This window comes from Lichenostomus cassidix, chromosome 1Aa (assembly GCF_008360975.1).
Source record: "Lichenostomus cassidix isolate B80296 chromosome 1Aa, HeHo_3.0, whole genome shotgun sequence".
NCBI classification, from domain to species: domain Eukaryota; kingdom Metazoa; phylum Chordata; class Aves; order Passeriformes; family Meliphagidae; genus Lichenostomus; species Lichenostomus cassidix.
In genome coordinates, this window is record NC_139480.1 from 44,316,255 (window position 1) to 44,338,891 (window position 22,637).

The following is a 22,637-nucleotide window of genomic DNA, read 5'->3' on the forward strand; positions in this document are numbered from 1 at the left end:
CCAGAGAACTTCAAAATACCCTTTTAAAATTTAACTTCAGCACAAAATTTTCTTTTCTTTTGACAATTTTAAAATACCTGTATTGGCACTGGAACATTTGCAATTATTTCCAGTACAGGAATTGGAGTGAGGAGTGAGTAGGTAGTGGAACTCTTGAAAGAATTAATATAATGTAATCCTGTTATGTCTGATCTGCTGTCCATCAACAGGGAAGATTATTGGCTCTACGAGACTCTTATTCTAGCAAAATGTAACAGTATATTCAAACTTTAAATGCTATGATAAAACAGCATCTAGAAATCCATATTACTTCCTCCACCCATTTTTGTTTAGTGAGACACTTGTTTCCGCCGAAGTCTTTGGAAGGTCCTTTAAAAAAATAGTTTTAGTTGTTAGCAAGCTGATGCGTCTCATGTTATTTTGGAATTTATGTTTCTTCATGCCCCTTTTCATGGATATCCCAATCCAAGCTCAGTTTATTTCCCACATACATGCATTTTATTTTTAGGACCAGAGGGTGGTTTCTCACGTGGGGTGCTGGTGGCTCTTCTGTTTGTGGGGATGTGGACCAGCCCAGAGCTAAATGGCTTTAGCTGCACCAGAATAAGCATGAGCTGCTTATTCTGCTGCAGAGATCCCTCCTCAGCCAGCCTGCACAGGGGTGAGGGGAAGAGTGAAATAATTTGACTTAGAGACTGCAGCAGCCTGTGGTCCCAGTGGTCACTCCTGGCATAGAACAGCAGTTGGTTAGAACATGTTGCAGATGGTGTTTTCCTCCTACAAGCCTTTCCTCGAGAAAGGATTGTCTGCTTAAGCCTGACTGGTTATCTTTGGAAATGATGAGCAGAAATGGAGCTCATTGAGGATACAGACCATTTATTGTGTTTTTCTGGATTTATTGTGTTTTTCTGCTTTTTTTTGGTGATAACTCAGCTACCATTTAGAAAAAACTCATAGCAATTAGGTTTGTTGCTGATAATCAATGGCTGACAACAAGTTCTGTAAACTCTGCAAAACATACTGGGCATGGGTAAAGTTACAGCCTATGATAGATTTAGCATTTAAAGACTTGGTTTTTCAATCTAAGCTGTGACTTAGCATTGCAAGGGAGGAGACCTTGGGTGCATCATTCAGGGTGTAAGTGCTGTTGATGGTAAACACAGAAATGGAGGTCCAGGCAAGGGCTCTGCCTTTAGAGGATCTTCTATTTCTTTGCATTTGTTGCATAACATGATGTTAATAAAATGAATTGATTTTTTTGCTTTAAATATAAATGAAACTATTTTAATTAAATAGCAGGGCCAAAACCAGATGTTGTTTCCAGAAAAGAATCTCATTAAGAGGAATGCACCTCTGGATTTTTTAAGATCCTTTTTTAATGGATGAAAAAGCAAACTTCAGGGGATAAATAGTGTTCGGAATTGTCGTGTCTTCGTATTTTTTAAAACATGAAAAATGTAGGGTCTCAGCAAGGAGAGGTAATATATACTTGTTCATTGGAGCCAGGTATAACTTTCCAGATCCTCTCTGAGGAGCCAGGAGCCCACTAAACTGTACTGAATGAAAACAACCAGTACACATTATCTGCTTTTATTACAGTAAGTTCCTATATTGTCAAGAAAAGAACAGCCACAATGATAGTAAATGCAAAATTGTCAACATTCTCCATCATTCTTACAGGCTTTGGCAAGAAAATATGGATTTTAACCATGATGAACTGAAAACAACATTACCAAAATAACTGGAATTTTCCCATTACCAGCAAAAGTGCAGCTATTACAGTTTACTATTATGAGTGTAGTTGAATGTGTAGACATGTTTTGAATTTACAAAACAGCCTCAAGATTGGGCATCCTGCAAACATATTTCTGAAAACTGCTTCTGTCTTAGTTTCTGTAGTAATGCTAAAATATGTAGTTTGAGTCAAGCCAAATATTATTCCCTTTTTACTGCGAGCTCTTTTTTTCAAATATATTTTGGAAACTTGTGCAGTGGTTTTTCTGGCTTCCTCATGCTTTTCTTGGGGCTAGTGAAAGATGACACACCAAAGATGGAAGGGGGAATAACCCCATGGCTCTTCTGCTGTTGAACTGAAGTAACTTCTCTCATTGCATCAAACTACTGCAGGATAGGCAGGGTAGGCACTTGAGCTTCTGTTTATAAATGTCCCAAGCTTTAATTTTCCAAATTTCGTGTTCCCTGGTTGACTGAAGGATTTCTTTTTCTGGAAGGTAATCTGGTTTAAGCTGTCTCTTTCAAAAGAATTAATTTCTTTTGGCAAAAGTACATCTCAGGAAAAAAGAAAATAAATTCTTAACTGGACATAACACCAGATGAGTAAGTACTAGTTTTCACCTACCTTGGAGAACAATAATGAAACTTAACTGTGAAACAGCATGGGAGTCAAACCATAATCTGAAGGTACAGTAAAGACTAAATATATCCTATCTATGCAACAGAAAGATTTTCTAATGGTTCTGAAAGATTTTGAATGAAAAAAAAAATGCAAATTTTCCCCCTAGAACAGAATGTGTGGTATTTATTTGATAGAGAAATTAGCACAGTTTAATTAATTTTCTCTTTTAAGAGTCAAAAGTGCTTTGACTATGCTCTTTAATAGTTGGGGGTTTTTTGTTGAATTTGACATTATCTGTCACCAAGGTTAAATAAGGGAAACACTGACTACTGGTAATACAATGGAAAGCTTTAGTGTAAAATCAATATTGTTTTAAGGACAATTTTCTCTAATTAGATTGAGATGATAACATGGTTGATCTCTCAGGAGGTAAATTAACTTTCTATATATATGCAGAATTTTGGTAAAAGTATCATTAAAAAAGGGAACTCACCTCAGATCAGGCAATTCAAGTTGAAAAGCCTCAGCTTCTGACTGACCTGGTGATAACAGTAGCAGGATTTTTCATTTGCAAAGCATCAGAGTCTTCCCCAATCTATTATTCAGCTATTTATTTATGTGTGAGAGTGATTTAGATTTAAATATAATCTAGCACCAAGGAAAAGAATATGTCAGTGCAGTGAACTTACTGTCAATCTGGTTTATGTCATTAATGCCTGTCTGGGCTGAAGAAGAATGGGGCTTTTTTTTTTGGGGGTTTTTTAATGGTAATTCGTAATTCTGTGATATAAAATAATATCAGTATAGGATTGGCTGTAAATTTTAGCAGTCTGTCTGAAGGTGGTTTCAGAGCACACTGGTTAAGAGAAGATGCCAATGGCAGAAGTTTCTTAGGATCATAGAATTATAGAATATCCTGAGCTGGAAGGAAGCCACAAAAATCATCAAAGTCCAGCTCATGGTCCTGCACAGAACATCCCCAAGAGCCACACCCTGTGCCTGAGAGCATTGTCCAAACACTTCTTGAGCTCTGCCAGCCTTGGTACTGTGACCACTGCCCTGGGGAGCTGTTCCAGTGCTCAGCACCCTCTGGGCTAAAAACATTTCTTATCCCCCTTGAATCAAATATTTGTTTTAATGGTGGAAGTAGAGTGAAAGATGATGTGAATAAGTGGTGAAGTGATGAAGATGAAATAAAATAGGTCCATTCTAGAGATGTAGCTCTGCAATAATAAGGAGATTCCTTTACATATGGGTTTCTGGGGAAAAAAAGAAATAGGCAAACAGCTTCAAACAGCAAACAGCATAATTCAGTGGTATGCAGCAAAGTGGCTCATTTTCTACAAACTATTATCTCCTTCACAAGCAGAGAAAACTGTGGAAAGTCCTGTCCAAAACCAGGGACACAGTCAGGAACTGTGCTTTAAATGAAGGGCATGATTTTATCGTCGAGAGTACTGTAGGTAACCCAGATTTATCAGCCAAGATTGTTGACTTTCTTACCAATGCTGGACCAATTTTAAGCTTTCTTTTTCAGGCACAGATGCTTGCAGTACTGCAGGGCTGTGCTCAGCCTTTGTCCCTTGCAGAAGCAGTACATAGTATGCACTTTACTATCTTTGTGTTCTAAGACAATTTTTTCAGGTTTGCATGATTTGATGTGATGTTCTGTTCTGCATGATCAACTGTCAAAGGCAACACAGAAAATCATTAGTTTTATTCAGATCTAAAAGACAGTGCTTGGAGTTGGATGTACCTATGTATTAAAGATTTAGTCAATAAAAGAAAAAACTATGTACAATTGCTCACAGCATTGGAGAAAGGACACAGTTGGATCTGTTGTCTACAACTTCTATTTGCATTTGTGATACTGAAACTCAGTTTCAGTAGCAGATGATTGCAGCACATAATTTAATAATCAGCTTGGATGGTTCTGTAAATATAGTAAAGATCATGATCTCATTTAGGCATGTAGCTTGTTGAGTAGGTGACAAACAAGCCAGGAGACTGATCAAAAAAAAGCCTGGACAGACAAAGTGTGTGGAGATTTTCTTGAGTTTCTAGTGAACATTACATCTGAACCTAAATATCTGTTCAATCTCCCTAGGGTCAGAGGAAGAGAATCAAAGGAGAATGGGACTCCAAATCTCCTGAGAAATGAGGTGAAAAGGGCATCAATGAAACCAATTTCAAAATCAAATTGCTATAGGTTTTAGAGCTACTGATAACCTGCTAATACTCCAACAATAAAAAAACAGATAAACAGCACCACATGTTCCTGTCTTTTCTTTGCCATCAAGTAAGTAAAGAGGCATCTTCATCTCACCAGATATTTAAAATGTTTAGACATTCAGTGACAAAACCAGAAACAATGATTTAAGTGACAATCATGGTGGCAAACAGTCAAGTGAGATAAGGCTTTTTCAGGAAAAAGAATACTTTGCAGGACACACAGCTGTTTTTATTCCTTAATGCTCCCCAAATCTTAGGTTAATAAACATTAGCATCACTCCAGGTTAGTATGGCTGTGACATTCATCTACTTTCCTATTGTCTCAGCAGCATTCATAGCAGAGTCACTTTAAAAGATGGAATTAAATGAAGCCACCAAAGACGTCAGTTAACGCTTTCACCCTTCGCTGTAGGGCTGTGACGAATGACAGACTGCCTTCTAGATTGTGGATGAATCAGACCCTGCTCTGCTGGTTGATTTGGTTTATCCTCAGATGGAAGCTAAATCCATAAAACACCTTCCTTTTGCTGTGCTGCCTTAGGGCCGTCTGCTTCAGGAATACTAAAATAATCGCAGTTGCCAGTGCAACCATCTTTAGGTTCAGCTCCAGCCTCTTTGGCACATGGTCTGTGTGACCTTGGACATTCTCTTAATCTCTCCATGTATTATTCTTTTTTTTTCTCATTTGTCTGTTCTGATTTTATAGTCTCCAGGGCAGAGAAGCCTGTTGCTTATCACAGCATGAAGATATCTGGCTACTATTGTTATGCAAAGTGAATTACGGAGTGAAGTTATTAATACTAAATTACTTATACTGGTAGAAATTTAGCATTTAACAACCCCTCCCTGTTTAAAACTGTGTTCTGTATTCAGTTGTTTTCATAGCAGTTTAAGGCAAAAGGACATAGAGTTGAAGATGTAGTGGAAGGGAAGGAGTGACAGCTGCTGGGTTTTTCAGTAGGCCACAGAAATGAGGACTGTGCAGTTGTCAGATCAAGCCTAAAAGTTTTACCACCTAGGCTGAAATTTAAGCAGTATCTATCTCAGCTCCTGAAGTTACAGTGTGGTCATAAAACAGTCAAATGCTGCCTCCAGGTTCACTTCCCATCCTGGCAGAGCAGTTCCATAGGTCATTGCCACCTCTTCAGCCATCAGCAAAAGTTGCTCTCTTCTAGACATCTTTCCCTGAACTTCTGTCAAGACTTGACCCTGGTAATATATCTGACTGGCTGCTTTTTGTGTTTCCCTGAGTCCATTTTCACAGCATCTGGAAGAAATCTGAAAATGTACTTTTTTTCAGGTGCACACTCTTGGATGGCGTTAGTGGGGAGCATCACTATGTCTGGAGTTTTGTTGGGTGCACTTTTCAGTGCCTTGCTTTTCCCGTCATGTTCTGCATGTTAACCACAGGTATTTACTCTCATCTCCCTAGAGTATAATAGAATATACTATTTTGCAAATTTTGACTAACAAATGGCATAGACTTGAATAAAATATTAATCTCAATATTTGATGGAGTATATCTGTGGGCAAGAGACATTTCTTGGTGCTCTGGTGCAGTAGAAAGTATAAGAAATGTTGCTTCTCAACTCTAGTGGTGTTTGCAGCCTCACCTCAGCAGCACTTGAGCAGAGGCAGGAGGAGTGCTGGCCAGGAGTCCCTTGGGCACCGAGATGCACACTGAAAATAATGCACCCTCTTAGCTGACCTCCTTAAAAGTTTTTATTCTTTGATTAATGCATCTAGCAAATCTTAACTCTTAATAACTTTGTGCTGGCACTACCTGCTGGCCTGTCAAAGCCCTCACACGCATGACTGAGGAGGCAATTGTCTGCTTTGCAGCTGTAATTCAGCTACATCTTTTTAAAAGTTAGCCTCCGTTGTTTCTTGGGGGATTTTGTGTAGGTTGTTTTTTCCTTTTAATGTGCTTTCTGCAATGCAGCTGTGTCTCGCTGGCAGGCAGAAGTGTCTGTAAGCTACTTTTTTTCCCTGTTTTCAAGTATTCATTCTGCATCTGCCATCTCTGCAACAGGGACTGTCCAATTTGCAAGTGGGCACTGTTCCATCTGAACAGACGGGGAGGAGTGGAGACAGACAAAAGATCATATGGAGTAGCCGTCTAAAAAGTGTGGTGGTGAACCTGATCAAGTGGCATGGTTTTTTCTTTATTAATGTTTTGGGTTTTGCTTTCTTTGTTTCTTTGGTTTTGGTTTCTTGCTGGCTTTTTTTTTGTTTTTTTAGAAAATTTTAAAAATCCATCACAAACTCCTTTGCAGGGCAGCCATTAACACAATTGACAGTAACGCCATACCCTGAGTGAATGTGGCATTTGAAAACTTGGTTTGACCTCTCCTCTCAGAAAGGCTGTGATTTCTTGTTCAAAGGATTAAAACAAAACAAAAAACTGCTTTCTGTGTTTGGTTTCCATGCCTGTGTCTAAAGTGTATTCAGAAGAATTCTTTTCAGTGGTCATGACATAAAGGCTTATACAACAGTATGAAGAACTGGTGTCTAGCTCTGTAACTCTTCAAAGTGAAGAAAAGCTTCCAAGTTTTTAAGCTAGTTATACAGCTGGTTAGACTGGAGTTTAACAGGTAATTTAAAAATCAACCCCTGCTCCTGCTTATGTTATTACAATGTAATCTGGCCACAAGGCTTTGAAAAATATTTTATCTGAAGCAGGTATTTTTCTCCTTTGTTTGACAGTATTTGTTCTGGGATTTTCCAAAACCCTTTTTGTTTTCAGTTGCATGATGTTAAGTGTAATAGGGTACAGAAGGTTTAAAAAAATCACCTAACTTCTTGCCTTTTCCATTTCCTTGTTTTTCAATCCCAGCCAGTTCCATCTCCTCTTTCCTTTGCCCTTGACTAAGCAAGTACAATTTAATCAGATTTATTGAGAGATAGGAAAGCAGAAATTGAGAAACAGATAAGCGAAGCAATTCAGCATGGTTACAAGTTACTAGTGCTTCTCACAGCCAATGTGAGCACATTCTGGGGTACTTGTTTATCCTTATGTAGTCCTGTGGGTCATTTTAAATTATTGATTTGAATGGACCATATAAACCATTTTCTTTCTTTTTATTTTTAATTTTTCTTTCCAGAGCTTTTGCAAGACAAGCTGTTCGTTTGGTTCTTAACAGCCTACAAAACCTCCATTTTGGTAGGTTGTAATGACTTTGACTTATGTATTTCTGAATAGAATTTACATTCCTCACAAAAGTATATTAGAGCCTGTTGCACTCCTGTGTTCTCTAAATTTGAAATCTCTATACCAATTGTTAATATATTTGATAATTTTTTAATGTAATAGCTGTGGTTTTATTATTTTTAGCATTGCACAAGTTTTATTCATAGAGGTTGCTGGCATAAAAATTACCTGCCTGGGTAGAAGAGAATTTATCCCCATGTGAAACCCTGTCTGGGTAAGATGGATAGTAGATTGTGTTGCTGACTTTTTAAAACTCCAGAGCCTGATGCATACCAGGTCAGGAGCAAGGCTCATTTACCATATCCCAAAATGACTTTTCTCAAAATTAAACTTCAGCTTTTTATTTTACCAGGTTTCTTTAGAAAACATTATTGAAAAACAAACAAAAAACCAAACAAAACCCAACCCAGGTTTCAGCAGAGTTGACAATTCCCTTCTTTCTTGCTAAAGTTTATTAACTAGGTGGATTTTAACATCCTGAAGTACACAAATGTTGCCTCATTTTGTGTCTCAAATGGGGCATATTTTAAAGCTTCAAATCTGTGTCTATTTTTTTTTTTATAATGGGAATCTCAGTTCTTCAAAAATCTAAGTCTTTTTTTTAGCTCTTCTACAGGGGAAAAAAATGAAAATGTAACTTGAATGCACCTTGCAGGCTTAGAAACCTGACCTGCAAATAAAACCAACCTGAAGCTTTTTAGAAAATCTGACAGAGTGGAATCCATACTCTCTCGAAATCAAATCTGCCATCTGCTTCTCTGAGAATAAGTCTTCATCTCAGATGTTTAAGGTGAATTTACGACTCCTGAAGGTCATGCATTTGTGTGTGGTTTTAGAATGCTTGGAGCTGAAATGTCCATAGCTTCTTTAAAAGTTTTATTCATATATTCAGCTGTCTGAAAAAAGAATTTGCCCTTCATAACGGAACGTAGGAAAATATGATAACGGCAAATACTGACCCTTGAATTCTCCATACTGGTCTCATTTTATATTGCTTTTGGGTAGCTGCTGCAAAAGGTGGTGGAATATCTTCTCTTTCACAGATTCAGAGAGTGGAGACTTTTGACCAGAATAAGGCTTTTTGGCTGGATGATATAGCTACTTTGCTGAGCTACTCAGCTTCGTATTTTAATTTTTTTAAACAACCTTGCAATTGTCATTTGTAATTTTGACTGTGTTTTGACATTTGGAACACTAGTGATTCCACGGCTTTTGAACAGGTGGTGTCAAAACTGACATACAAGAGTGGTTAATGGAGATTTGAAACCTTGGCATTACACAGCACACCAAGCATAACTGATTTCACATTTACACTCCATCATTTGTCTCAGCTATTGCATCTCTCTCCATCAAAAGATGTGTAACAACAAACTTCGAGGAAGATGTGTTTTTGTTATATGTATCCTGCTGCATTTCTCTTCCTCCATCTTTAGACCAGTTCCACCCACATATTTTCCAGTTGCTTCACATTATAACGATTTCAAAAATCCATTTTATTCTTTTGAATTGACTAGGGAATGTGCAAAAGTATGGCAGCTGTAATTGGGAGCTTACAGAGTTTCTTGTGTATTGCAGTCAACAAGGGAACAAAACAATTTAGTTTTCAACTTGCATGATAAAACACACAGCTCTGTGGTAGTATCTCCAGGCAATTCAGGGTATACATCTAGTAACACAGTCTCATTTGTTAGAAATATGTGAGCTGTGTCTGTTGCTACATAGAAATATCAGTAATTTCATATATATAACTATATAAATAAAAAATATTCAGGAGGTTATAAAATAACAGTTATAAAATAACTTCTATGTAGCTCTCATTCTAGAAGGAAGTTTGTCAGAGAAGCTAAAGATATTTTCACAACCTTGCTGGTTCACAACCCCAGAAGTCCTGCCTAACTGAAGAGATCTTTTAATACATAGTATTAATCCGGGCCTAAGAAATGAGGTTTTGTGACAAATTTGGAGTCACATGGAAGAAACAGACCTGAATTCCACCTGTTTCCATTCTGAATGTTACAAGCTGAGGTGTCAGGGATATATTATGGACTCCAGTTTTATACTGTTCTCGATGAGCACGGGTAATGTTTCAGCCAGGGGTTTGGATGGGACTTTGCAGTCTTGGTACAGGAAGGGAGAAGAAATTCAACTGCCTGTTGAAAGCATAAGAAAGAATAGGAAGGATGAAGAGAAATAGGAAGAGAAGCAAGAGAAATAACTACAATAGGAAAGTTTCAGTTCTTGACCATATTGATGAATGTGAAGTGTGTGGTAACTTCCACTGCTTGTTTTGGATCAGCAACCATTTCATTTTCACTGCCTAATGAAAGACAGGAGGGTCTTTGAAGGCATTGAAATTCAATGATGTAAATACGTTATTTTTTTCTTATTCTCCCTGTATTTAGGGGCAAGAAACCACCAGATCAGAGGATGTTTAGGTGCAGCATTGTGCAGTTTTTTGCACACAGGTCCCCAGCCCCTTTAAGTTGCTATTAGATGAAAGGGCATTGACCTAGCATATATGGATATTCTTATATTTATAAGGAGACATTACATGTGATCACTGGGAAGTGGTCAGGGGTGAAAATTAAAGTAGGAATTTAAGGCAAAGGGAAAAGAACAAGAAAATAAAGGGTAGCCCAAGGGTAAATCTATTGTCAATTCATAAAATGAAAGAAGCATTGATGACCTTCAGAGAAGATGGTCAGTAAGATGGTGCCTAAATTATTAAAGAATTGCAAATACACTGGCACACTAATACCATGGAAGAAAGTTACCATGATTGCAATTTGAGAAGAATTAAGAATATGGAAGTACTCCAGGAATTATCAAAGGAAAACAAGGTGACAATTTAAGCAGGTGGTGTGTAGTGCTGGTTGTAGTTCAGCAGCTGATTTTTGTCGTCTGGTACCCCAAGAGCCGCACAGGAGGGGCAAATACCTACCTCTTCACTCTTTTAACAGATCTAGAGGAAATGCCATGAAGCTGAATCAGAGGAGGTTTAGGTTAGATATGTGGAAAAAAAATTTCACATGGAGCACTGGAACTGACTCCATGGAAATGACCACAGCAGCCTGACAGAGTTCAGGAAGTAATTGGACAGTACTCTCAGGCACAGGGTGGGACTCTTGGGGTGTCCTGTACAGGACCAGGAGTTGGAATTGATGGTCCTTCCAACTCAGCGTATTTTATGATTCTATGAATCTGTGATTCCATGATTCCATGATCTGATAACGCTGTGGATTGGGGATACTGTTCCTTAGGCTTTCCCTTTCTCATCCTGGTGTTTAGCAGTGAGGAAATGCAGTACTCTTCATTCTCTAACCTTTTTGTTAAATTGTTGAGGCCCTTTGGAGGCTTTAAACCAGGATGATGGGGTGGGAATTGGTGGTGAACAACACAGAGAAAAGAAAGATGATCTGTACCAGATGAGTCACTGCCTACACAATCCTGGATTCAACTATGTCTCTAGAATTTGGGGGTAAAGTGTTTATTCATTTAAACAGAAACATGATCTGAACTCTGTGCACTTCTTGTGCCTTATACATGGTTTGGTTAACATTTTAAAAATGTTTCTGTCTGGCTAATTGCAGCAGCTTTAACAATGCAACTTCTAAATTCCAATCTAGCTTTTCTCTACATTAAAAAGTAGCCAGAGGTTATTTAGTACTACTTATAAATAAAACTCTTGTGTTTCATCCTTTTAAGCAGAGTTTGACATGTGATGGTAATACCTTTGAAAATGTACCAGCTTGACAAACAGTAAGTAGTAATCGTAAAAGCATTTTCAGATTCTAGTTCCCATTCTCACAATTTATGTCCTGAGAAGGCAATTGGTCTGTAGGTTGGAGAGGAACCTGAATACCTTTTAAGGCTAGACAGGTTTCTCCTGCATATTACTTTTTTCTTCTTTTTTTAAATTTTGTTTTAGGTATGCCCATTAGGCAGGGCTTTATATCCTTGACTGCTTCTTTCTAGGTAATGAAAGGAATGGCATCATTTGTGTGGTTTTTTGAGGGTAATGTAAGCAGCACAAGCCTGGATGCAAAACATTTTTGGATTTAAGTAAGTAGATGTCCTAGGTTGCAATATTGATGTAGTTAAGTATTCTATTACCACCAGCTGTGGGCCATTAGCTGCTATCACCCACTCCGGATGACAGACAATGGGCCATCCGTTAGCTGTTACCAGCTGCTAATGACCCACCCCGCATGACAGGCAATGGGCCATCAGGGACCCACCGTGTGACTCATGGACTTATCCCATTGTGGGATGCTCTGCCCAGGAGGGAGGAGCCAGGTGTTCCCACCTGGATATAACCTGGCCCTGGAACTGCCTGAGGTAGCCCTGTCTACTGGGTTCCCAGAGGACCAGAGCTACTACTGGATCTTCAGCTGGAGACTAGACCTTCACAGGATCACCGCTTCAACTGGACTACTTCAGTTGGACTGCTACTACCACCCTAACAGGGTGTTAGGTTGTATCTGACTTTGTCAGTGCTTTTCCTTGTATTATTTCACTTATTTTTAATTTCAATCTTGACTTGTGATCTCCCACTGGTTTGTTATCAAACCAACACAGTAGAGATGGTCTTTTTGTGAAGTCAGTGACAAGTAGATTGTTTTCCAATGAAATTAAGTACCCTATCATCTCCCACCTAACTATTCTGGACTCCCCCCTTTTTAGAACATACAAAAGCAATAAAATTGGTGCAGTTTTCACTTTTTCACTTGGGCAGCTCCCATTCCCTAATTCCTATTTCACTTTCCAAGGTGTGTTCATTGTGCCACTTGCTCCTTTGGTTTACACTGCTGCATTCTGCAGTGTGAGCCAAGTCTTAAACATGGGCTCAGAATAGGATATGAGGAAAAGCTACCATGTATAGCTGCCTTCATTGCCATTCTCAGGCACCTGACGTTTCCAATTCTTTGTTTTACACTCCTGGTTGCTGACTTTAAAAGCAGGAAGATATAGTTCTCTCTAAAAGAAGAGATTTTTCTTAAAGAAAAAAAAAATCATTAAAAGTCATAACAATCCAAATTCTGGTGCCCAAACCGAATGCCAGATCTGACAATACTATTATTATTTTTTGTGATGAATTCCAGAATTCTTAGAAACTTTATCTTCACTAGAAATTTTGACCATTTTGACCCTCTAGCTCTGCATAAGGAAGGCTTTGTTACTTACAGCTGGACTCTGTGCCTGACTGGGGAATAATTTCAAGCAGGTTTGTTGTTTCCTGCTTGCTAGAGGAGTGAGACTGACACAATTGCCTGGGAGCTGAGCTTCCTGATTTTGCACTGAAGGGCTAAAGGAGCATTCAAAAAGCTGAATTTGGGTCTTCCAAACAAAGTTGCTTGGGTAATAGTGTTCTTTGAAGGTGTGTCATGCCTTAAAGCAGGCTGAACAAAACTGGAGGAGGCAGCAGTTGCTATAAGGAGGTCAACTTTACCCCTGAGCCAGAGGGAAAAAATGGATGTCTGTGGTGAATCAGAGAGCTTCAATCAGACACCTGAAATGGTATTGTTGATATTCAGCCTATCTTCTGCCAGTATAATACAACATCCCTCCAAAGGTTAATAAATTTAAATGTTAATATCATTCTTATTTTCCAACCATTATCTTTCAAATGTATGGTGTGCGCTTGTCATCTTCCAGGATTAACAACATGACAAGTCTGAACTTTTAAAAGCAAGACACTTTTTGGTTATTGGAGAGCAGAAAAAGGTCACAATGCTTTGTACAAAACAGAACCATGTACACTTCCAGGCCCATAATTTGCCTGCTCTTCTCAATAATTTATAAAGCATGGAGAATAAAAGGGCCAATTCGGTAGGGAGAGGGACCGCTCTGCTTATGTGTACAGTGCAAGAGGAATTATTGTACAGGATAAAAGGAAATAGTTGTGGAGGTTGACTCTTGCAGCCTTGCTCTTGTTGGCACAGTATAATAATTTCATTTGTTTCCTGAGAGTGAAACACACTGGGTGCAATTCACCGTTCTGCCTGATTCTCTCTAGAAGTTATTTTTCGGTTGCAAATAATAGTCACAGAGAAATGAGAAAATGTATTGGCATCAGTGTTCCTTTGATCAGTGTAAGGCAAAGGAAAACTCAAGTATTTACTTTTCTGCTGTGGCTGCTATTGTCCTTGGGGACTGCTGAAACTTTAAATCAGAGTCCTAATTGGCACTCGGATAGCCATGAAATACCAGAAGCTTCAAAAGGAGCTTAAGAGAGTAGTTGTTTCCTTTTCCTTGCTCCATCCTTTGCTATCCACAGCACACACAGAACAAGGATTTGGGAGGTAGAGTTATTGGCATTAAATCTTGCTGTGTGACTGGCTCAGGCTTTGTAAGACTAGGCACCCCTGAGCAAGGAGCTGACATTGAAGTCATAAACCTGCAGCAAATTACACTGTGCGAGTGGGTGATTGGAAGTGTGACATGATTTGCCCTGACTCATCTGCTGTGTTTTTGCTGCTCTTCAGGTAAGCCTGCAATGCTTTTAAGAGTTGTGTTGTCATTTACAGCTTTTTAAAATCAAGATAGCTCGCAAAATTCAACGTATTCATATGCCCATAGCCTAAGTAGTCAGGAAGAGGGATAGGAACTGAAGGGACGAATGAATGAATGAATGAATGCCACTTGTGGGAGACTGGAGGCAGAGACTCTCCCTGCTTGGCTAGCACAGTCCTAACACCTGGTTTGCAGTTTGCCACTTCAGAGCAACTTGGTTGACTAATGGCTGCCTCCCTCACCTCCAATACATAATTTGAACTTATTACCCTGGCACCAAACCCAGCTTTTATCAGAAAGCCCCCTTCACAATTGCATCAGTCAGGGTAGTAGTGATCACAAAGCATTAATGGAAAGCCTTGTTGATCTGCACAGTGTTGGTCCCAGTGCTTCTGAATCCCTTCTTGCACTGTGCAAGCATGATGAAGAAGGAACAAGCACAGCTGGAGCTGTCAGGCTGTTTCAGTCTAGCTGGATGAAGGCAGAAGTGGTCACTGGAAACCAGGAATTTATTTTTTTTAAACATCAAATATCATCTACTTCTGATTTAATTTCTCCAGCTTAGGACTGCTATTCAGCTGTTGAAAGCTGTTCTTGGTGATGATATGTACACCATGCTGGAGAGAGAGCACAGCTGGAGTAGATGTCCTTCTCTCTCCCTTCTGCTGGCAAAATGGAGTAAAGTGGGGAAACTGCTCTAAATCGAATGCCAGGGCAATGAAAGTTGTTCTAAATTCACTTGAAACAGATGAACCTTCACTTTCAATGGAAAACAAGTGGTCCTTGTGCAGTGACAGGGTGGGGCTACTCAACATAGAGGGTCATTGAAGGCCTGGATATTTTGAGCAAGCTTTGCTGGGTTTTAAAGAACCCTGAGAGATTTAAAACCCAAAGATAACCTGGAGAGCTAAAACCCAAAGATACCCTCAGAGCTGATGCCCTCAGACACTCAGGCCAGCATATGTTAGTTAGGTACACTGAGAGGACATCAGAGAAATATTTCTTGATTTGTTCTTTTCCAGCTGACCAGAGACCAGCCAGAGACCCCTGTTGGTACCAGATGAGATTTGCTTCAGTGCTTTACAAAAAGAAGAGGGTTCACTAAGCCCTGAACCACATTTGCTCTGAACCTCCAAGCCCAGTAGTCCCAAGAAGGGCTTTTGAGTGGACAGAAGACCCAGAATTTTAAGAGGAAGCCATTAAATTTGGTAAGAGACACCCAAAAATTTATAAGGGAGAAGTCAATATCATTTGCACAACTTTGATTCTGGACTGAAACTGCATTGTCTGGAGTAGGTTGTTTGTGGTTTTGAGCTATTTTATTACAGCTGAATAAGTTGAAGCTATCGGTCCTGATTGTTCAAGAGTTATGTCCTAGAAATGGCATTATACAGGGAGTATGGGATTTTGGTTACTGAAGAGCAGAGAGCACATCTTTATAAAATCACTCCTTTTCCTGTATGGAGAGGGCATTTAGGCACCCACAGGATCTGTACCTCAGAAAGCCATCACTCCGCAGGGCTGAGAGTGGTGCTGAGAGATCCCTGTGGTTATTCTCATGCCACCACCATTTTGATATGCAAGCTTATCAGCTCTCTCTCTGAACTCTTCCCTTGCCCCCTTCTGCCATAAAAGTTTGTGTGTGTGTGTGTGCAAGTATATAGAAATAATATCATCAAGCAAAAGATAAAATAATTAAATAAAGCAATAGTGCAAAATAGTGGTGGGAACAGCTAACTAACCCTCAGTTAGTTCTTTGTGAATTCTCAAGTATCCATGTTGTACTAGCATTGGCTTGTTTTCTGATAAAGGACTTAGAGCAGGTTCTGTTTCTGTGGGGATATTTTTATTACACTTAACTAATTTTGTGTGCAGTATTTTCAGCCTCCATCAAATGAAGTGGGTTGTTCCTTTGCTTTTCAGCTGTGGAAGTGCTGCCTATAGTAAGAGTTCGGCTCAATTTTTCCAGGTAATACCAGTTTTTCATGCAAAATACAGTGGCAGCTGGGCCAGTTTAAAACTGGAGTTTAGCTAACAATTCAGATGGCAAGGTAGTATAATGTGGAGAAAACAGTCTGTCCGTCCATCCATCCCTCCATCCCTCCATCTGTATGTCTGACTCTTTCATGGTTGCAAATCTGAAATGAGAAGTAACAAGATTTTTAGTCGTTGTTATTAGAAAGTGCCCATTTCACATAGTCTTAGCCTGAAGGAGAGCTGCTTTTTGATGCCAAGTTCCTTGTTATAGGAACATGATTGGTCTAATCAGTGTCATGTCTTGGAGTGAGTGTAATTAAAACATGATTATTTATTATTTCTCTATTTATTTATTACATGTATCCATGCATTATACAGGAGTAACTTATTTTACTTCCAAAATTTTTATGGGAAAATTAGAAGCCACACTGCACAGCTAGAGCAAAGAGTAACTTTCAATTATTCAGTACGTTGATTTCATCAAGGAAAATGATACCTGCTTTCATAATAGTACAGTACCTTTGAAAGAAGTGTAATAATATGACAAATATTGATTTTTGTCAAATAAAAGAAATAACACTTGATAGCATTGCAATCACAAATAGCTGCATTATGTTATTACAAAAATTAAGTTTATACTCATGAACATCTTCATTTACTGGAAACTTAGTTAAATACTTAGAGTTTGATGGCACAGACTGTTTGCTGTTTTGTTGGAAGGTATCTTTTGCAGGCACTTTAACTTTTGATATTGCTCTAATTTTAAACCCCCAAATGTTGTTGGCAGGGTTCTTTACCTTGAATCAAGGCTATTATTATAAAAAATTCACAATTCTGCCAATGAGAATGAGATAGTAATTTCTCCTGGCAGGCTAATTTAGACAACTTTTCAGGTATGCTTTTTTAAGCAAGAGTTGCATGAGAAATGTGAAAAATGTTATCACTTACCGGAAATGCAAATGTGGCATTTGTTCAGCCTAATATGAATGCCTCTGCACCAGGCAACAACACCAGAAGTGCCAATTAGGATGCAATCCTGGTTCCAAAAATTCACCCTTTCTTTTCAGCTAATATGACATTTATGTGTCTCGTCTTTTTTTTCTTCCAAAGCATGGCTGTGTTTCAACCTACTTGCACAGAAATGCCAGTCGTGCTTGAATTTTACTTTAACTAAAATCCTGTTATTGTGCCAGGCATCAATACAGAGTGGTTATGCATGTAATGTGTTCTATTATGGCTAGAATTGAAAGACCAATGCCATATAGGTCAATCAGTGTTACGAATGACAGCAGTTGTTATCTGCTAGCGAGGACAGCAGTATGATAATAATGTTTATTGCACATCATTTTTCAATGATTTTATGCTATCATTTAGGAGATTAATGAAATGGCTCTCTAGCTGACATGAATGTAAATAAATTAAGCATTAAGAACCAGAGAGTTCTAATCATCTTTCTTTAAGATTGCACTAAATGGTTGCAATCAGTGAAATAGATGAGAGATTGCATTAAATTGCTCTCCCAGATACTATATCATGCCAGCTCCAACAAGGTTCACATGCATTACAAAACAGCTCAGGTTGAAGGAGCAGCTGGAATGCCTCATAGGCATGCATTAGCTGAGAGTAATGCATTGGACGTGTACCTCTGCTTACAGTCTTTTGTATTAACACACATGGAGTGACAAAGAGAAACCCAAACAAGTAGACAAGGGAAAACCTATGCTGTTTTGTTGCAGGGATTTGCTCTCATTATAGATTTATATTAGTATATGCCATGGTTTGGAAGATTATGCAGGAGCATTGGTTGCAGTATTTTCTCAGCTCTTTCATTCAGCCTCTGCTGGTTTTTTCAATTTCCAATGTTATTGGAAATTCACAGGGCAAATAGATGACAGGTTGGAGAATGAAGGAAGGTTTGTTACTGTTGTGAGGGGAGAATACAGGCACTGTCATGTGGGTAGCAGATAGGCAATATCTGAGAAGCTGTCAACAGGACACATTAAGGCTGGGTTTTCAGGAGCTGACCTCCTATTCTGCCAGCAGAAATCCACAAATTAAATTGTGTGAGCAGTTAGGTCACAGAGAGGTAGAGACTTCTGTATTCATCTGACCTAAGGTAGATGCTCCAAAGTGAACCTGAAATAAGAAGGGTCTTGGGGTCAGCAAAGACAGATTGGAAATTTGTCTCTTTATGTCTTTAAATAGCAGCACAGTGAGCACAATTAAAATTGCGGTTGTTCGGGTCTCCTGCTGCCAACAGTAGGAGCAGCATCCCTTTTCATTTAAGGGTAATATGGCCCAAAGATATCTCATTACTGCTGGCATGCTGGTGCTGGCTGTGTGGCACTGCCTCTGCGGGATGCTCCAAGCTCCCCTCCAGCAGCTGCTCTGCAGCCAGCTGTAGCCCAAGCCCACAGCACAAGGCTGTGCTGGGAGGAAAGGGAGAGTGTAACATTTCCCAGCTTCTGGGTTCATGTCCTGTTGAACAGTTGTCCTATTAAGAATTAGAAAATTCCATATTTCTGTATTTCCTTCCCTCCTGCCGATTCACTGATTATGCCATGCAGACATACTAGTTCTTACTTAAATGAAAAAATGGGTCTGTGTTGAACACTTAGATGTGGTATTTCTTCACCACAGTACAAGAGGAGAGTGAATGAAAGAAAAAAGCTCCATTTTCAGGTTTTATCCAATATTTCCAGTGGCTGCCTAAATTCTAAACACTTTTTTGTTGGTTTGGTTCGATTATTTTGGTTTGGTTCAGTTCTATTATTTTTGTTATTTTTGTAGTACTGGACATTGATTTAGTTTACTCAGGACTAGACAGGAACCAGCCAGGTCATACCCTACACAAATATCAGCTACAAACACTTGGGTAAACATGTGGGTATCTGCCTTGTAATTGCATGCTCTTCACAGCCCAATATCCTTTTCAAAGAGTGACACCTGCATCTTTCTTTAAATGACTTAACGTTCAATAAAAAGCCTGCAATATGACTATTTCAATCTACAGTGGTAGACAAAGGGAATGATTCTGGATTGGGATTTTGGGGTATTTTTGTTTTGTTTTGTTTTGGGTTTTTTGTGGTTTTTTGGAGGGTGGAGTTGGGTTGGATTTGTTTTTGTTTTGTTTTGTTTTGCTTTTTGTGGTATTGCTCATCCTTCTCAGTGGGTCAAAATTTATGGCAGGAAGAAGTAAGGCTAAGAGGTCTTCACCAAGTTTTTCAGAACTGGTACTGACTCATTACACAAAGATAATCCTTATCCCATAACTTCAGGGAAAAGAAAGATGGGAGCACCTAATTTTTCCCTGTGGCTCCCAATTTCACCTGTGATCACTACAAAACTCATTGGGTGTCTACAGTGTCTGGTGCTTTTAAAACCCTGAAAAATTCCCAAAAAGAGTGCTTTTCTGAACCCAGCAAGAATGTGGTCTCCAGAGATTCTTCAGCCTCCAGAGGAGCTCTTTTTTGTCACAGGTGGTGCCCAAGGAGTGAAGACATTGATGGACATTGCAAGGAGACATCATCAGTATTTGGTAAGTAGCATCTGAATATGTTACCTACCGAGCCATACAACATTTTGCCTGTGCCTTTCATGTATGAGGTGATATTTTCAGTGCTACAGCTTGAGAAAGCTTCTAACTCAAGCCTGTAAATTAGGAACTTTAAGACCCCACAATTCTCACTGAAGTTAATGGAAGGTATGAGAAAACTGTACTTTAGGCGACGAAATTTCTGGTACCCAAGGGGTAGAGAGACTTATGTTATCTTTCCATTAATGTCAGCTAATACACTTGGGTGGCCTGCTGTACTTTCATTTATTTAAGACTTTAATCTTTTAACTTACAGACAAAAAATATGGCTTAGTCCTAAGTATGAGAGCTGGCCACATAACCATTACCACTCAGCTTACATAGACAACAGTTTGCTGTCTGCTGAAGGGAGACAGAGCAGATAATCCTATCACCTTTTTGCTTTTTCTCCCTGGAATTTAACAGCAGAATTTAGAGTCTTCCTCACAGCAAGTAGGGAGCACTGTTCAAGTGGAATTTTGCCCCTGTTTATGAAGTATTGTCTCATATTTCATTGAATTCTAGAGGTTTATTGCTTTAATTCCCAATCAAGTAAATTATACAAGAAATATAACAATAGGATGATGTATAAAGGAATTCCAAGATGATTCTGACTGAATTGTTAGCAAATATTTGAGATATAGCTGTAGTCCAGAGCAGAAGTATACAACATTGTCTTGATGGATGTGGTGACCGAGACGGAGACTCAGATTCAGTGTTTCTTCTTAACAGAGACTCTGAAAGAACTCCCAGTGCACCTAAAAGCAGCCTGTTTTTCTGCATTTCCACATCACTTGCTCTGAAAGCCCTATGGTGTTTCCATTGCAGTTTGTCACAGTTTGAATGGTTTCTAAATCCCACCCAGGTCAATTCTGATGCTAGGTATCCATGTTGCCATAGTTAGCAATCTGCAGATGGTGTCTGGGGTCTGCAAAGAGGGAGATTTTCAGCCAAACCCTGCTCCAAAAGTGCTCTGAAAGTGATGGAAGGCAGTCTGACAAGATAATAAAGTCCATCTTTCATTTACCTATGCAGCCCAAAGGAAGAGAGCAGAGAAATCAAGGATATTACTGGTGTCTTGTGTTACTGTAGCCGAAGTGATTTTGATAAGTGAAACTTATCAAGTTAGATAAGTTAGGCTGCAAGAGAAGAAGAAGGGTAGATATTGTCTGAGATTATACATGGATTTTGCTGCCTGATATTTTAAAAGCTTTCTGATATACATCCAGGTACCTGAGGCTCTACCTAGTCAACTAAAGCATATATGTGTAAAAAGGTTTTTATGAGTTCTGTCCCATTTCCAAAACAGATAGAGAGCAGTGAAATAGGATGTGGTGAGGAAGACATGTTTCTACGGTGCTAAAGAACTTGAAATATACACTCTGTTTTGATGCAGGTGGTGCACTTGGTGTGGAAATGGACAAAAGTCCTTGTCTGGCTGGAGAGACTAGCAATACATCTGTGAATGCATTAAAATGGTGATGGGGCAAGGCAGTGTCACAGCTTGTGACATCAGGGTACAAAACCTTTGCTAAGGAAACAGGGAAATGCCCCACAAAGGGAGCATCCTCCTGTCCAGCAGCACTGGTTGCATGTGACAGCTCTGTGAGCTGAGACAAAAGACCTCCCAACTTTATCTTTCTCTTTACCTTCTGGGTTAATTTTGCAACCAATTAACCCCCAGGCTGGTTTGCTGTGTGGTGCAGAAGCAGCTGTGCTGATAATGCTGAAATGTGCATGTGTGATTAGGTTGGGAGGTGGCCAGGAGAGCTGTGACTCTGTTCCAGGGTGTTGGCACCAGCCATCCTCCTGTGTGTACTCCCAGCTGGCCTGAGGTCCACAAAAGCAAAACGTCATCAGCTTTTGTGCATGTATATTGCTTATGTTTTTCTAGGCTTCTGCTTAGCTACAGTTTTAAATTGCTGCAACTCTGTCTGAGAGGGAATATAAGATTTTTTCTCCCAAAGTGTTACTCTGAGCACAGATACCATTAGACCAACACTACAGTGCCTTCTGCCAGTACAGTTTATTACCCTGTGGGAAATAAAAGCAAATAACTTGTGCTGATAAAAGCATTTTCTGTGGGTGTAGCTGTGTTCGTGTCCAGTTTTGACCCCAGAGTATTTAAGACCATGCACGTGCCAGGGCTTTATCCTTTTATCTGAAAATCACTGTCAGGTTGCCTGACACTGCTGGAACAATGCATTAACTATTTATGGTGGAAAGGCCTTTCCCTCGCAATGGCACAAGGGGTGGGGGATATCTGTATCTGCTGGGGATGCTGTTTTCAGGGTGAACCAAGTGCTAAGGCTGAGACATAAGCCAGCTGTGACTGGTGAAGAAGGTGACATTTTTATGTTGATGCCACGCTCCAAAGATGTCCAGTCCAAGCATGTTCGAAGTGCAACTGTTCTAAATACCACTAAGATAAATTTCCTGGGGCGTGCTGTTGTCTCAAAGACCATTGTCATTCCCCAGAATTCATCACAGAACGCCAGCAAACCTTATTTTTCCAAGTTTCTCCAAGCATCTCCAGAGCAGTTGGACATTTCTGCAGAGCAGCTGCACCATAGCTGGTGGCTGCATCACCTCTGTGTCTCAGGGAACAACCTGGCAACACTTCTGGCTTGGTGCTGTGCTCCACGATCTGAAAGGCATCACACTCAGGGCTGTCCCAAGATGTCTTTAAGGTCCAGTAACACTCACATTTCTTCTCACAAAAGGAAAATGAGAGATCTTGGAGGCTGCATGATTAGCCTGGAAAGCGTTCGTGT